Source organism: Cebus imitator, unplaced genomic scaffold (genome assembly GCF_001604975.1).
Source record: "Cebus imitator isolate Cc_AM_T3 unplaced genomic scaffold, Cebus_imitator-1.0 Scaffold260, whole genome shotgun sequence".
Lineage (NCBI taxonomy): Eukaryota > Metazoa > Chordata > Mammalia > Primates > Cebidae > Cebus > Cebus imitator.
In genome coordinates this window covers 1,408,344-1,422,089 of record NW_016107575.1, presented here as the reverse complement: position 1 = coordinate 1,422,089, position 13,746 = coordinate 1,408,344, and the positions used below count along the sequence as shown (strand labels likewise).

At 42.3% G+C, this 13,746-nt stretch overlaps 1 long non-coding RNA gene and 1 other non-coding gene across 2 annotated transcripts in view; one reads left to right on the top strand and one right to left on the bottom strand.

Moving 5' to 3' along the window:
- Window positions 1-2,895: 2,895 nt before the first annotated feature.
- LOC108283453 overlaps window positions 2,896-13,746 on the bottom strand; it is a 150,229-nt gene continuing 139,378 nt past the window's right edge. The window contains exon 3 of the long non-coding RNA XR_005195626.1: window positions 2,896-3,133. This is a non-coding gene — a long non-coding RNA (uncharacterized LOC108283453). The remainder of the gene's footprint in view (window positions 3,134-13,746) is intronic.
- LOC119467114 lies at window positions 5,224-5,372 on the top strand. The gene has a single exon (XR_005195643.1). It is a non-coding gene; the product is annotated as a small nucleolar RNA SNORA57 (small nucleolar RNA).

Below are 13,746 nucleotides of genomic sequence, written 5' to 3'. Positions count from 1 at the left end.
TGTGGGTGGGCAATATGACTCAGTATTTTTCCAAGAGATGTGAAAATTATATTGCCTATTTTGGATCATTTCATACTGAGACCTGGAACATTTTTCTTGAATTTCAAATCTTGGAGCTTGGGGAATTTTTGTTTTTGTTTTGTCTTTCAATCATGTCAGATCTTTTCCAGATAAAATTTTAAAGGAAAATTACTTAGCAGTAGCTCTATCTAAGTTATGAAGTATATTTTGAATGATAATTTAGTTTTACATTGTTAAAATAAAAGATGTGTTAAAGCTGGTGGTGTGTTTGCCATCCTAACAGTGAAAATATTAGACAGCGTGGGATTAGGTGGAGACTTAAAGTCACCTAATTCAGAAGTTTATCCGGCTTGTGAATGAATATCCTCAGACTAGTTTTCTAGCTTCTGCTTGGACAAACTGAGTTTTTTTTTTTTTTTTTTTTTTTTTTCAGATGATGGAGCGCTTGTTCACACCAAATTAAAATCTTCCTCCCTGCAGCTTCCAAACCTGGGTTCCAGTTCTGACACCTATTCTATGTGAACCCGCTACAGAAGAATTCTGTAGCTGAATGATCATTTTTGAAATACAGCTGTATTTTCCCTCTTGATAAGTTAGCAAGGATTCTTTTCCAGAAGTTTTTTTGGGTTGTTTTTGTTTGCCATTTAGTACTAGGACAAGAGACTGGGGTTTAATGTCTCTAGAAGATTAGGGCACCTAGGACAAAGAAAGATGAGGCCAGGAAAAGATGAGGAAAAAGAAAGATCATGCCTGTAATCGGAGCACTTTGGAAGGCCAAGGTGGGCAGATCACTTGAGGTTAGGAGTTGGAGACCAGCCTAGGCAAAAGGGCAAAACCCCATCTCTGCTATTAATAAAAATACAAAACATTATTCGGGCGTGGTGGCACAAGCCTGTAATCCCAGCTACTCAGGAGTCTGAGGCAGGAGAATGGCTTGAACCTGGGAGGTGGAGGCTGCAGTTGAGATCACTTCACTGCACTCCAGCCTGGGTGACATAGTGAGACTCCACTTCAAAAAAAAAAAAGCAAGATGAGCACAGGAGTGTAATTGTTTTCTGATAGGGAGACTGGTTTTAGTTGATAATGGTATTGTGGTCATGTTTAGAAAAGAGTTCTTACTGGACCAGGCACAGTGACCCACACCAGTCATCTCAGCAGTTTTGGAGGTGGAGGCAGGTGGGTACTTGAGGTCAGGAGTTTGAGACCAGCTTGCCCAGCATGGTGAAACCCCATCTCTACTAAAAATACAAAAGTAGCTGGGCATGGTAGCACACACCTGTAATCCCAGCTACTCGTGAGGCTGAGGCAGGAGAATCAATTGAACTCAGGAGGCTGAGGCTGTAGTGAGCTGAGATCGCATCACTGCACTCCAGTCTGTGAGACAGAGCGAGGCTCCATTTCAAAATAAAAAAGAAAGATGAGCTCAAGGGTATAACTCTTTTCCGATAGGGAGATTGGAAGAGGAAATGCAAAGTCCTTGCTTTGTATGTTTATTGGTTTATTGGGACTCCCAGAGTGAGCATAGAGAAGCCACCCCCCCACACTTTCCCCTAAACCTTGGGTTCAACCCCAGGTAGGAGGCATTGAGAACAGTGGAAACACCCAGAGAGGGCTAGGGCAGAGGCAGAGGCACCACGAGGCTAATGAAGCGTAGGTTTCAGGGCCTCTCACTTGCTGGGCTTCAGCACACCTGAGTAAGCCAGGACCCCTCCTGCGCACTATGGGATTCACCCAGGACATGGAAGTGGAGGGCAAGAGTTTGTAATCAGAGGTAACAATGAGTCATTAGAAATGGAGAATGTGAACAGTGAAGCAGAAGTTAAGTTTTTAGATGTACGAGCCAGAAGCTCACCTGTGGGAAATCTTGCCAAGCATTAGGTATGTAAATTTGTACACAGCGGGTTTGATTCTCATCAAATTGAAGTTCTTGTCTATCAAGATTTTGCTTGATAATTAATTCTGTGCATAGAATTACAAATGCTCTATATATTAAAGCTTTTTTCTAATCCCAGCACAGATTAGTTTTAAATTTTTGTCTGTGGTGTCTTATTACTGTGGTTTGGATGACTGTCCCCTCCAAACATCTTGTTGAAATTTGACTGCCAGTGTTGAAGTGGAGCCTAATGGGAGTTGTTTGGGTTATGGGGCAGAGCCCTCAGGAATAGATTAGCACCCTCTCCGTGTATTTATTTATTTTTTGGGACAGTGTTTTGCTCTTGTCTCCCAGGCTGGAGTGCAATGGCATGATCTTGGCTCACTGCAACCTCCACCTCCTGGGTCAAAGTGATTCTCCAGCCTCAGTCTCTCAAGTAGCTGGGATTACTGGTGTATGCCACTATGCCCATCGAATTTTTGCATTTTTAGTAGAGGCAGGGTTTCACCTTGTTGGCCAGGCTGATCTCAAACTCCTGACCTCAGGTTATCTGCCCACCTCGACCTCCCAAAGTGCTGGGATTACAGGTGTGAGCCATGGTGCCTGACCAGTTAACACCCTCTCTGGATGGGGGAGTGAGTGAGTTCTTGCTGTATTAGTACCTAAAAGACCTGGTTGTTTAAAAAGAGCCTGGCACCTCCCCACCCATTCTTTCCGGCCTCCTCTCTCAGCATGTGATCTCTGCACACGACGGCTCCCCTTCACCTTCTGCCATGAGTGGAAGCAGCATGAGGCATGCTTCTTGCACAGCCTGTGGAACCGTGAGCCAAAGAAATCTTTTCTTTATAAATTACCCAGCCTCAGTTATTCCTTTACAGCAACACAAATGGACTACATCAGTTATCTATTGCTGCATTACAAATTACTCCAAAATCGAGTGGCTTGAAACCATAAATATTTATTCTCTCACAGTTCCTTGGGTTAGGAGTCTAGGTGTGGCTTAGCTGAGTCTTCCAGCTCAGGGGCTCTTGCAAGGCTGCAGTCACATGTTTGCTGGGGCTGTCGTTGGCTTGATGTGGGGTGTGGAGTTCTTATCCAAGCTCATTCAGTGGTTGTTGGCAGGATTCGGTTCCTCACGGGTTGTTGGACTGAGGGCCTCAGTTCCTCACTGGCTGTTGGCTTCATTTCCTTGCCATGTGGGCCTCTCCATGGGACGTCTCACAGTGTGGCTGCCAGCTTCTATCAAAGTGAGAAAGTGAAAGAGGAAGAGAGAGAAAGCAAGATGGAAGCCACAGTCTTTTTGTAACCTAATCTCTTGCCAACTTGTTCAGAATAAAACCACAGTCCTTCAAAGAGCGAAAAGCCTGCATGACCTGCCCCATGTCCTGCCCTGTCTGACGTCATCCCTTGTCATACTTCCCTTGGCTTTCTCCATTCCAGCCACTCTGGCCTGTTTGCTGTTCCTGAAACTCACCAGGCACACTCCTGCCCCAGGACCCTTGCACTTGCTATTCTGTCTGTAATACTCCCTCTGGATAGCCACGCAGCCACTCCCTCATCACTTTCCTACCTTTAATCATTTAGTCACTTTCTTGGTGATGACTTCCCTGGTCACCCAGTTTTTAACAACGACATGTCATTCCCCTAGCCCTGGGCACTCCTTTGACCCATTCCCTATCTGAAATATCTTTAGACTTAACCACCCAGGATGTCAGCTTTCTGAGCTGGGATGCAAGTTCCATGAGAACCGTTGTTTTGTTTTGTTTTGCTTGTTAAAGTTTATGGCTACACCCCTAGCTCCTAGAACAGGGCCTAGGACACGGTAGCAATTAATTCCTTCGATTTGCCAGCTTAGTCACTAGTAGATCATGAAAGAAAGTCAAGTTCATCCCGTCATACTGTATACTACTGATCCCTCTCTCTCTTATTTTCTTTCTTGCTCAACTTAGTTTTAGTTTTAGAAAGAATGTGTGCACACAGAAAAATTAAAATAATCCAGAAAGGTATAAAATGCAAAAGAAACATCACAATCCCCTCCCCAAATTCTTCCCTTCGTCCCATTCCCAGAAGTTTCTCTTTTCAAGATTTCCTGTTTTAATTTTTTTGATGGTTATTAGAGAACCTGAAATTTGCTTATACCTTTCTTTCTTGATTTATCAATGCAGAATGTGTCTATTAATTCCCTGCCATGACAATGAAGAATTTAGGCCAAGTGCGATGGCGCAAGCCTGTAATCCCAACGCTTTGGGAGGCCAGGGAGGGTGGATCACTTGAGCTCAGGAGGATCACTTGAGGTCAGGATCACCTGAGTTCAGATCTGCCTGGGCAACATGGCAAAACTCCATCTCTACAAAGAAAAACAAAAACAAAAATTAGTCTGGGGTGTTGGTGCATGCCTGTGGTCCTGGTTACTTGGGAGGCCAAGATAGGAGGATTGCTTGAGCCAGGGAGGCAGAGGTTGCGTTGAGCTGAGGTCATGCTACTGCACTCCAGCCTGGACAATAGAGTGAGACCCTGAAAAAAAAAGAAAAGAAGAAAGGAAGGAAGGAAAGAAGGAAGAAAGAAAGAAAGGAAAGAAGGAAGGAAGGAAGATAGGAAAGAAGGAAGGAAGGGAATTTAATGCATCTATTATGTCACTCATTTTCCCTAAACAGTTTTTATTAGATATATTATTTTGATTCTTCTTTAGTTCTTCTATGGTATATTTTACAACTTCAAATAAAATACTAAGAGCTTTATTTCTCAATGTATCAAATTCAGGCAGTTCCTACTGACCCTCTCCTGTGGTAGATGCAGTTTGCATACTTTTATTTTATTTCTTTTTCACCTTCCATTTCTTTACTAGACTTTTTTTTTTTAATATTATCATGGTTTGTAATATTTACATTATGTTCTGTAACCATAATTATGCTTTCCTGTGATTTGACTATAGATTGATTCTAAGAATAAAAATAATCTTAAAAGCTATTACAATATTATAATTATTATTATTTTTCTTTTTTTTTTTTTGAGACGGAGTCTCGCAGTGTTGACCAGGCTGGAGTGCAGTGGCACAATCTCGTCTCACTGCAATCTCCACCTCCTGGGTTCAAGCAATTCTCCTGCCTCAGGCTCCCGAGTAACGGGGACTACAGGCATGCGCCACCATGACCAGCTAATTTTTCTGTATTTTTAGTAGAGACGGGGTTTCACCATGTTAGCCAGGATGGCCTGATGGTCTTGACCTCCTGACCTCGTGATCCACCCACCTTGGTCTCCCAAAGTGCTAGGATTACAGGCGTGAGCCACCATGCCCGGCCAATATTATAATTATTTAAATATCATTCGACCCTCCTTTTCTTGGCAGGGACCGGACTTGTGGACCCGCTCCCCGTAAAGTACGGAGGAAGAGGGAAAGCACTCTGGCACCCTCGGCGTCATGTCTCTGGTGCCGGTGGCTTCCCACTCGCTGGTTCTATCTTCAAGCGCCGAGACACCTGAAAGAAAAGAGAGAGAGAAAAAAAGGCATTCACCATTGAATCAATCATGACTGGTTCTATAGAGAAAAATGTAATTCAATGCCATTAAAACTTAGAAGTGTAAAAAAAAAAATCACTGAATTGTTAATACCTCAATATCTCCTATTTCCTCTTATTTTTCTTTATTTCTAGGTCATTTTCAGGTACCACTGCTTCTGGTATTTCATGCCACTTTCTTTCTTGGAGTCATTCATTTTTCTGGAAACTGCCAAAATAATTTTTCAAGTAAATTTTCTAAATCTTTACAAGTCCAAAAATGTCTCTCTTTATCCCCTTGCCTTGATGGATAGTTTGTCTCAGTGTAGAATTCTAGCTTCAAAGTCTTTGCTTCTCAGAACTTGGAAGCAGGACTGCCTTTATTGGCATGAGAGCTGTGCACACCAGGACAGAATGTGGTGTGAAATACAACAGGCATCGGTGGCTGAGAATGACCTAAAAATAAAGGCGTAAAAGAAAATAAGTGGCCCCATTCTTAGAAAGGCCCCATGCTTGGTTTAATGCCCTGTTATCATCTTGAACTACTTATCAAGTTTTGAACAAGGGGTACCACATTTTCATATTCATGGAGCCCAACAATGTATAAAGTAGCCCTGTTTGAAAGACATTCAAGCATCTAGCTATGTAAAAGTCTAAAGTAGGTAACACGCTTTCTCCTGGAAACTTTTGATAAGCATACACATATACATTTTTAATCGTTAGGATTCTGAATTTTCACTAAGATGTCCCTAGCTATTGGGCTTATTACCCTGTTCCTGGCATTCAGTGGGCCCTTTTACTTTGAAACTATTCATTTCATTCTTAAGCTTAGGTATTTTCCCCTCTAATCTTTCTTTAATGTTTTATTCCCTTTCTCTGTTTTCTTTGCTTGTATAATTAATGTTGGTCTTCCTTCATCTTTTATTGTCTCAATTTTTCTCTTGTATCTTCTATTTTCTTGCCTTTTTGAGTTATGTTCTGGAAGATGTCCTTGGTTTTATTTTCCAAACCACTAATTTGGCCTTTAGCTTTGTTTATTCATTATTCAGCTCATTCACTTAAAAAAATTTTTTTTGGCAGTCACATTGTTTAGGTTCCTCAAACTTCATGGGGGACAATCAAGTCTTTCAAGTCTTCTTTTTCATAACAGCTTATTCTTGTTGCTTGAAATTTGGGCTCGTTTCTCTGAGATTGTTCATTAGAATTAAGAAAAAAAAAAATACCAATCACTTCTCTTATTTTCCTGAATCAAATTTCTTCCAGGGTGAGCTATTTCTTACTGTGTCTGTTTATCATGTTAGTCCTTTGTTTATACTGCTGATTTTCCTACATGTATTTTTTTTTGTTCTTTCATATTTATAAGTTTCTGCTTATTAGTATGTAGCTGGGTTGGGCTTTTGCTGCAGTTTATCAACATGATTCTTCCCTGAATGGGAACTCTGACTGTGGGATTTAGGTAAGTGGGTGAAGAGTATTTACAGGCATTCTTCTAGTACAGTACCTGGGCAGTCAGCCGGCAGGTTGAGCAACTCAATTATCAACGTAAGAAGGGCTTTATTCCGGGAGAATGGAACCTTAGTCTATTTCTATCCTTGTCTGTTACTCCTCTTTCTTCTCTTCATTGTTTGTCTACTTGATGTCTGTCGTGGAGCCCTGGTACCTTAAGCCCGGCTGTATTTCTCTTCCAGGTCTCAGCACCTTTAGGAGCACCCCTCAGGCATGTTACCTTATTTCTGTAGAAAATTTTGCCTAGACCAGTGTTTTCAGTGTGACCCCAGACCAGTAGCGTCAGCACCACCTGGGAACTTAGAAATGTGAATTCTCTGCTTTGCTGGGTTCTCCTAGAACTCCTGGGGTGGGGTTGAACAATCTGGGTTTGAATAAGCCCAAGAACAAGACCAGTGGCTTGAGAACTGGCCCCGGGCAAAGCCCACTGCAGCTATAGAGGCTCTGTTTCCGAGGCAGAGAGGGCAAGCACACTTGCCGTGGGTGGTTCTAGAGGAGATGTTTAATGAGCTACGCTGCTGCTTGCCCTGTGGCTCCCCGTTGCCTTTAAACGCATTGGCTGGAGTTCGACGTTTCTCTGAGGCTTTCTTTTCTTTTTTTTTGAGACAGGGTCTCATTCTGTTGCCCAGGCTGGAGTGCAGTGGTATGAACACATCTTTCTGCAGCCTCCACCTCCTGGGCTAAAGTGATCCCCCTGCCTCAGCCCCCCAGGTAGCTGGGACCACAGGAATGCTTCACCATGCCTGGCTAATGTTTAAATTTTTTGTAGAGACAGGCATCTCACTATGTTGCCCTTGCTTGTCTTGAACTCCTGGGCTCAAATGATCCTCCCACCTCTGCCTTTCAAAGTGCTGGGATTACAGGTGTGAGCCACCAAGCCCAGCCCTGTGAGGCTTTCTTGAGAAGACTCACAATTCCTTTTGGTGTGGTTTCTCTTTCTTTTTTTAATCATTCAAATTTCATCTGCTTTTTAAAAAATAGCAATTTAGCCATAATAATAGAAGGATATAATTAGTAAATTCAACAGTACTAAATGACTTAGAATAAAGAAAGCAGTCTCTGCTTGCACACTGCACCCTTGCCCAGCCTCCCCACCTCCATGCCACCCAGACCCACTCCCCAGTGGCAACAATTTTGAACTACTTTAAACTCCTTCCTTTCTTTCTTCCTTCCTTTCTTTCTTTCTCTCTTTCTTTCTCTCTCTCTCTCTTCTTTCTTTCGACGGAGTTTCACTCTTGTTGCCCAGGGTGGAGTGCAATGGCACATTCCTGGGTTCAAGCGATTCTCCCGTCTCAGCCTCCCAAGTAGCTGGGATTACAGGCATGTACCACCATGCCCGGCTAATTTTTTGTATTTTTATTAGAGACACGGTTTCACCATGTTGGCCAGGATGGTCTCGATCTCTTGACCTCATGATCCACCCACCTCGGCCTCCCAAAGTGCCGGGATTACAGGCATGAGCCACCTTGCCTGGCCCTTTAGCCACTTGCGTGTTATTTAACTCCGTATTTCTCGATGAACTATTTATACAGCTCTTTCTCAATGTCTCAATCTTGGACATTATCTATTGACTTCCAGTGATCGTTATTGAAGATTTCACTCTTTCACACCCTCTTCTCTTTCCATCATTCTCGGTACAGTTATATTACATGTTTTGTGTGTGTGTCTGGTTTAAATTAACAGCCAGAGTTTAAATGGGATTCACTAACAGACCCCATAGTGTGCTGGGATTGTTTCCTTTCTCTCACAACTTGAATTTGTCCCAAAGTTAAAATTAACTTTTACAAATTTGCAGCCAGGTGCGGTGGCTCACCCCTGTAATCCCAGCACTTTGGGAGTCAGAGGTGGGTGGATCACAAGGTCAAGAGATTGAGACCATTATGGCTAATATGGTGAAACCCCATCTCTACTAAAAATCCAAAAATTAACTGGGCGTGGTGGTACATGCCTGTAGTCCCAGCTACTCGGGAGGCTGAGGCAGGAGAATCACTCGAACCCCGGAGGCAGAGGTTGCAGTGAGCCGAGATCACGCCACTGCAATCCAGCCTGGCGATAGAGCGACACTCAGTCTCAAAAAAAAAAAAATTGCTTATTTTTTTAAGTGCTTCTTCATTAATATCCCCTAAAATGCTCCTATGTATCTGTCACACTGTTATTATTGTTTTTCTAATGGTAAAAAAACTATTTCAAACAATTTATCAGTTTTATCATCATCATCATCATCATTTTGAGATGGGGTCTCACTCTGTCACCCAGGCTGAAGTACAGTGGTGTGATCATGGCTCACTTTAGTCTCCAACTCCTGGGCTCAAGCAATCCTTCTGCCTCGGCTTCCCAAAGCACTGGGATTACAGACATGAGCCACCACGCCCTGCCTGTTTCATTAGTTTTCAATCCCCGGAGACCCGCCTTTTGGAGCCTTCTATCCTCTTCAATCTGAGAGATTATTCTCTAGGCCTTTGCTTGCCTCTGATCCTGGGGTTTCTTTTTACCATTCTCCCATGTTTCATGAATCTTTGCAGGAAGTATTTAAGCAGCTCAGCATAAAATCGCCCTTCCTAGAATTGTGCTACTAATTCCTGACCTTCTGTCCTAATCTCTGTGAGTAGGTCATTGTTTTGATATGTACAAGACAATTTACACCTAGTACCTAACTTTGTTCTTTTCTTAAATAGAAAAACAGCTGTACTGAGGTATAACTGATACACAATAAACTGCAAGTATTTAATATGGGCAAGGTAATGAGTTTGGACATACGCATACTCCCATGAAACCATCACCACCATCAGGGTAATAGACATATCCATCACCTCCAAAACTTTCCTTCTGTTCTTCTATCTTCTTGCCCAGGGAAGGTTATCCTACCACTGACTTCTAGCCCGACAAGGGGTCTCTCATACCTGCTCACAGACTTCCTTGATGCCAATGGGCATCTCAGATTCTTGAATTTATTGTCCCTTGGATTCCACATCACCGTGCCCTCTTCAGAATATAGAAGGAAAATAGACTGTAAAGTCACGCAGACCTGGGGTCATATCTCACCTGCTCCCATTTCTAGCGGAATAATTTTTGGCAAGTGAAGTCTTATTTTCTATGTTAGAGAAGCCCAGGGATCATAATACCACTTGCCTGAAGATTGTTGTAAGGATTGAATGAGACAAGATATACTAAGCAGCTTGGAGAGTTCCTGGCACGGAATACTAGCTCTATTTTCCATTCTCTATTATATTGTCTCTGATCCCATTGCCAACACAGCTTTTTCTGCAGTGTCATCTGGTTTTACAATTTCCTTTGGACAATGGGCTTTTTTTTTTCCTTTTTGTGACAGACTCACCCTTCTCCATGCATCCGCCCCTCGGTCTGATTCTCCAGCCCCACCTGCCTCCACTTCTCCCATACTTTGATACTTCCCTTTGGCCTCATTCAATAACTTGGTCTAATTTTTTTTTTTTTTTGGACAGTCTCTCACTCTGTTGCCCAGGCTGGAGTGCATTGGCACAATCTCGGTTGACTGCAACCTCCACCTCCCAGGTTGAAGCGATTCTCCTGCCTCAGCCTCTGGAGTAGCTGGGATTATAGGCACTTACCACTATACCTGGCTAATTTTTGTATTTTTAGTAGAGATAAAGTTTCACCATGTTGGCCAGGCTGGTATCGAACTCGTGACCTCATGATTTGCCTGCCTTGGCCTTGCAAAGTGCTGGAGTTACAGGTGTGAGCCATTATACCTGGACTGGTCTAATTTCAAATGGAGAACTTTTCTAGTCTGCCCAATCCTGCTACAAATAAGTGGGTCAAATCAATACTCAGTCACATGTCCATCTTTTTTGGTAGAGATTATTTTCTAGCTCAAAGAGGTCCACTGATAAGAGAGATGGAAACAAAAGAGAAATGGAGCAATTTTGCTTTATCATCTGTCAGTATCACACCATCTGCCCCAAGCATCATGCCTACACCTCTCTTGTTCTTTCTTCTCTTTCTAAATATAGATGAAAGAGTCCTTTTAGTTGTCCTTCACTCATTTTGGCAAGGCCCAGCTCATCCTAGGCTTTCATCTTCCTGACACCTTTTCTATAAGTCTGTGCTGCAATTCCGTATTTGTTCTTGATAGAATGTCCCTTTCTCTAAGTTCTCTAAAAAGCTTGGCTCTTCAGAACTCCCTGTGTACTTCATGCTTAACTCTATGCTTACCATCTTACTAATCACTTTCTTACAAGCAGGAATAATTTTTGCCTTTCATCCTTCCCTCCCTCTCTCCCTCCCTTCCTTCCTTTTCTATTTTTTTGAGGTGGAGTCTCACTCTGTCGCCAGGCTGGAGTGCAGTGGTGCAATCTCAGCTCACTGCAACCTCCTCCTCCTGGGTTCAAGCGATTCTCCTGCCTCAGCCTCCTGAGTAGCTGGGACTACAGGCAGGCACCACCATGCCCAGCTAATATTTGTATTTTTAGTAAAGAAAGGGTTTCAGCATGTTGGCCAGGATGGTCTTGATCTCTTGACCTCGTGATCCACCTGCCTCAACCTCCCAACGTGCTGGTATTACAGGCATGAGCCACTGCACCTACCCTCTCTCTCTTTCTTTCCCTCCCTCCCTCCCTCCCTCCTTCCTTCCTTCCTTCTCTCTTTCTCTCCTCTTCTCTGATGGAGTCTCGCTCTGTCACCCAGACTGGAGTGCAGTGATGCAATCTCAGCCCACTGCAACCTCCACCTCCCGGGTTCAGGGTATTCTTGTGCCTCAGCCTCCTGAGTAGCTGGGACTACAGGTGCCTGCCACCATGCCCAGTTAATTTTTGTATTTTTAGTGGAGTTGGAGTTTCATCATGTTGGCCAGGCTGGTCTTGGATTCCTGACCTCAAGTGATCTGCCATGCCTTTTATTTTTTCCATGGCATCCAGCATAGTGCCTTACCTGAAACAAGCCTCCATAAAATCCTATGAATCCAGCTTATTTTTGTTACTACATGATAAAGTTGTCCTTTTCAATGCACTTTTAAAACATCTTTAAAGATATTCTTTCTCAAATATATGGGAATACTAACTTCTTTTTCATAACTACCCCTGAATAATGGGGTTGACTATATATTAATGATGATTTTTAAGTACTTAAGCAAAAGATAGTTGGGAATTCTGAACTCTATCTCATATTATGAAAAAATATATTAATATTTAGTGGTATTTTACAGCTTTTGTGAAAATTAGAAAATAAAGTTAAAACTTTGAATTTCTTTTCGTTTAATTTCTTAATTAGAACCTATAAAGGAATAAATCTGCGAGACAATAAAATGAAGAGGTAGGACTCACAATTTAATTAAATCTATAGATTTATTAGGCCATAAATTAGTTATCCATGGGTAAAAAGGTTTATAAGACATATATGAGGATTTGAAAGACAATGCACAGTATCTGAAGTTATTACATATATATTTAGTGCTGCAATTTTCAAGTCACAAAAGAATTACTTGGCTGGGCACAGTGGCTCATGTGTGTAATCCCAGAGTCAGGAGGATTGCTTGAGGCCAGCAGTTCAAGACCAGCCTGGACAACACAGGGAGAGCCCCGTCTCTACCATAAATAAATAAATAAATAAAGCTGAGCAAGATGGTGTGAGTCTGTAGTTCCAGCTACTCTGGAGGCTGAGGTTGGAGGATCACACCATTGTACCCCGGCCTGAGAAACAGAGCAAGACCTTGTCTCTAAAATAAAAAAGAAAAAAAAAAAGAATTATTCATCATTTAGATTCAATTTGAAAGGGAGTCTGCATTTTAAAAATATTGGCTGGGTGCAATGGTTGATGCCTGTAGTCTCAGCACTTTGGGAGGCCGAGGCAGGTGGATCACCTGAGGTTGAGGGTTCGAGACCTGCCTGGCCAACATGGTGAGACCCTGTCTTCTACTAGAAATACAAATATTAGCTGCGTGTGGTGGCACACGGCTGTAATACCAGCTACTTGGGAGGCTGAGGCAGGAGAATCACTTGAACCCAGAAGGTGGAGGTTGCAGTGAGCCAAGGTATCACCACACTCTAGCCTGGGTGATACAGTGAGACTCTGTCTCAAAAAAAATTGTTTATTAATCATTAGGAGTGACTGTTGATTGCCATCAGTCAGAACCAGGGGTGAATCACCCCTGAAATAAGAATGGAAAAAAATATATTAGAACATGCACATAATTCTCCGTTACAGTATTTATCAACTTTTACTTTATGCTTATAAAACTGCTAAACACACTGCCTTCAGTGCTTAATAAATATCTGTGATTGTTGATATACTAGGGCTTTTTCCGCTGTCTCTCATTCAACATCCTTTAAAGATAACAGGTCTCAGCCTTATTTATTGATAAGTACTACCTTGATGATTTAATGTTTGCCTCTTATAATGTGAAAAACCAAACACCTACCATTAAAAAAATCAACACAAAAATCTATTTGAGTTGGGAGTAAACTTTTCTTACATTTCTTGGAAGGTAAAATTGTTCCTATTTCATAAATGGGGGTGGTGAAGGGCACATAATTTCTTTCAATGTTTCATCCTTTAGGACAAAACATGCTCTGATCAGCCCCAGTCTGGGTGAGGTGTCCCTCCTCCATGCAGCTGCAGCTCTTTGTGTTTTTCTCCACTACAGTACTGAGTATATTAGGTTGCAATTTCATATTTAATTGTCGATCTTTTTTACAGAATGGGGACCCTTAGAGGACAGAGAATGTGTCTTTGATCCCTGTGTGCTTAGCAACTATCATATGTTTATAGTGGACAATAATCACAAATGAATGGATGAGTGAATGCATTTTACTTTTAAATGTAGCCAAACCCTCAGGCTAATAACAGAGACACACACACACACACACACACACACACAGA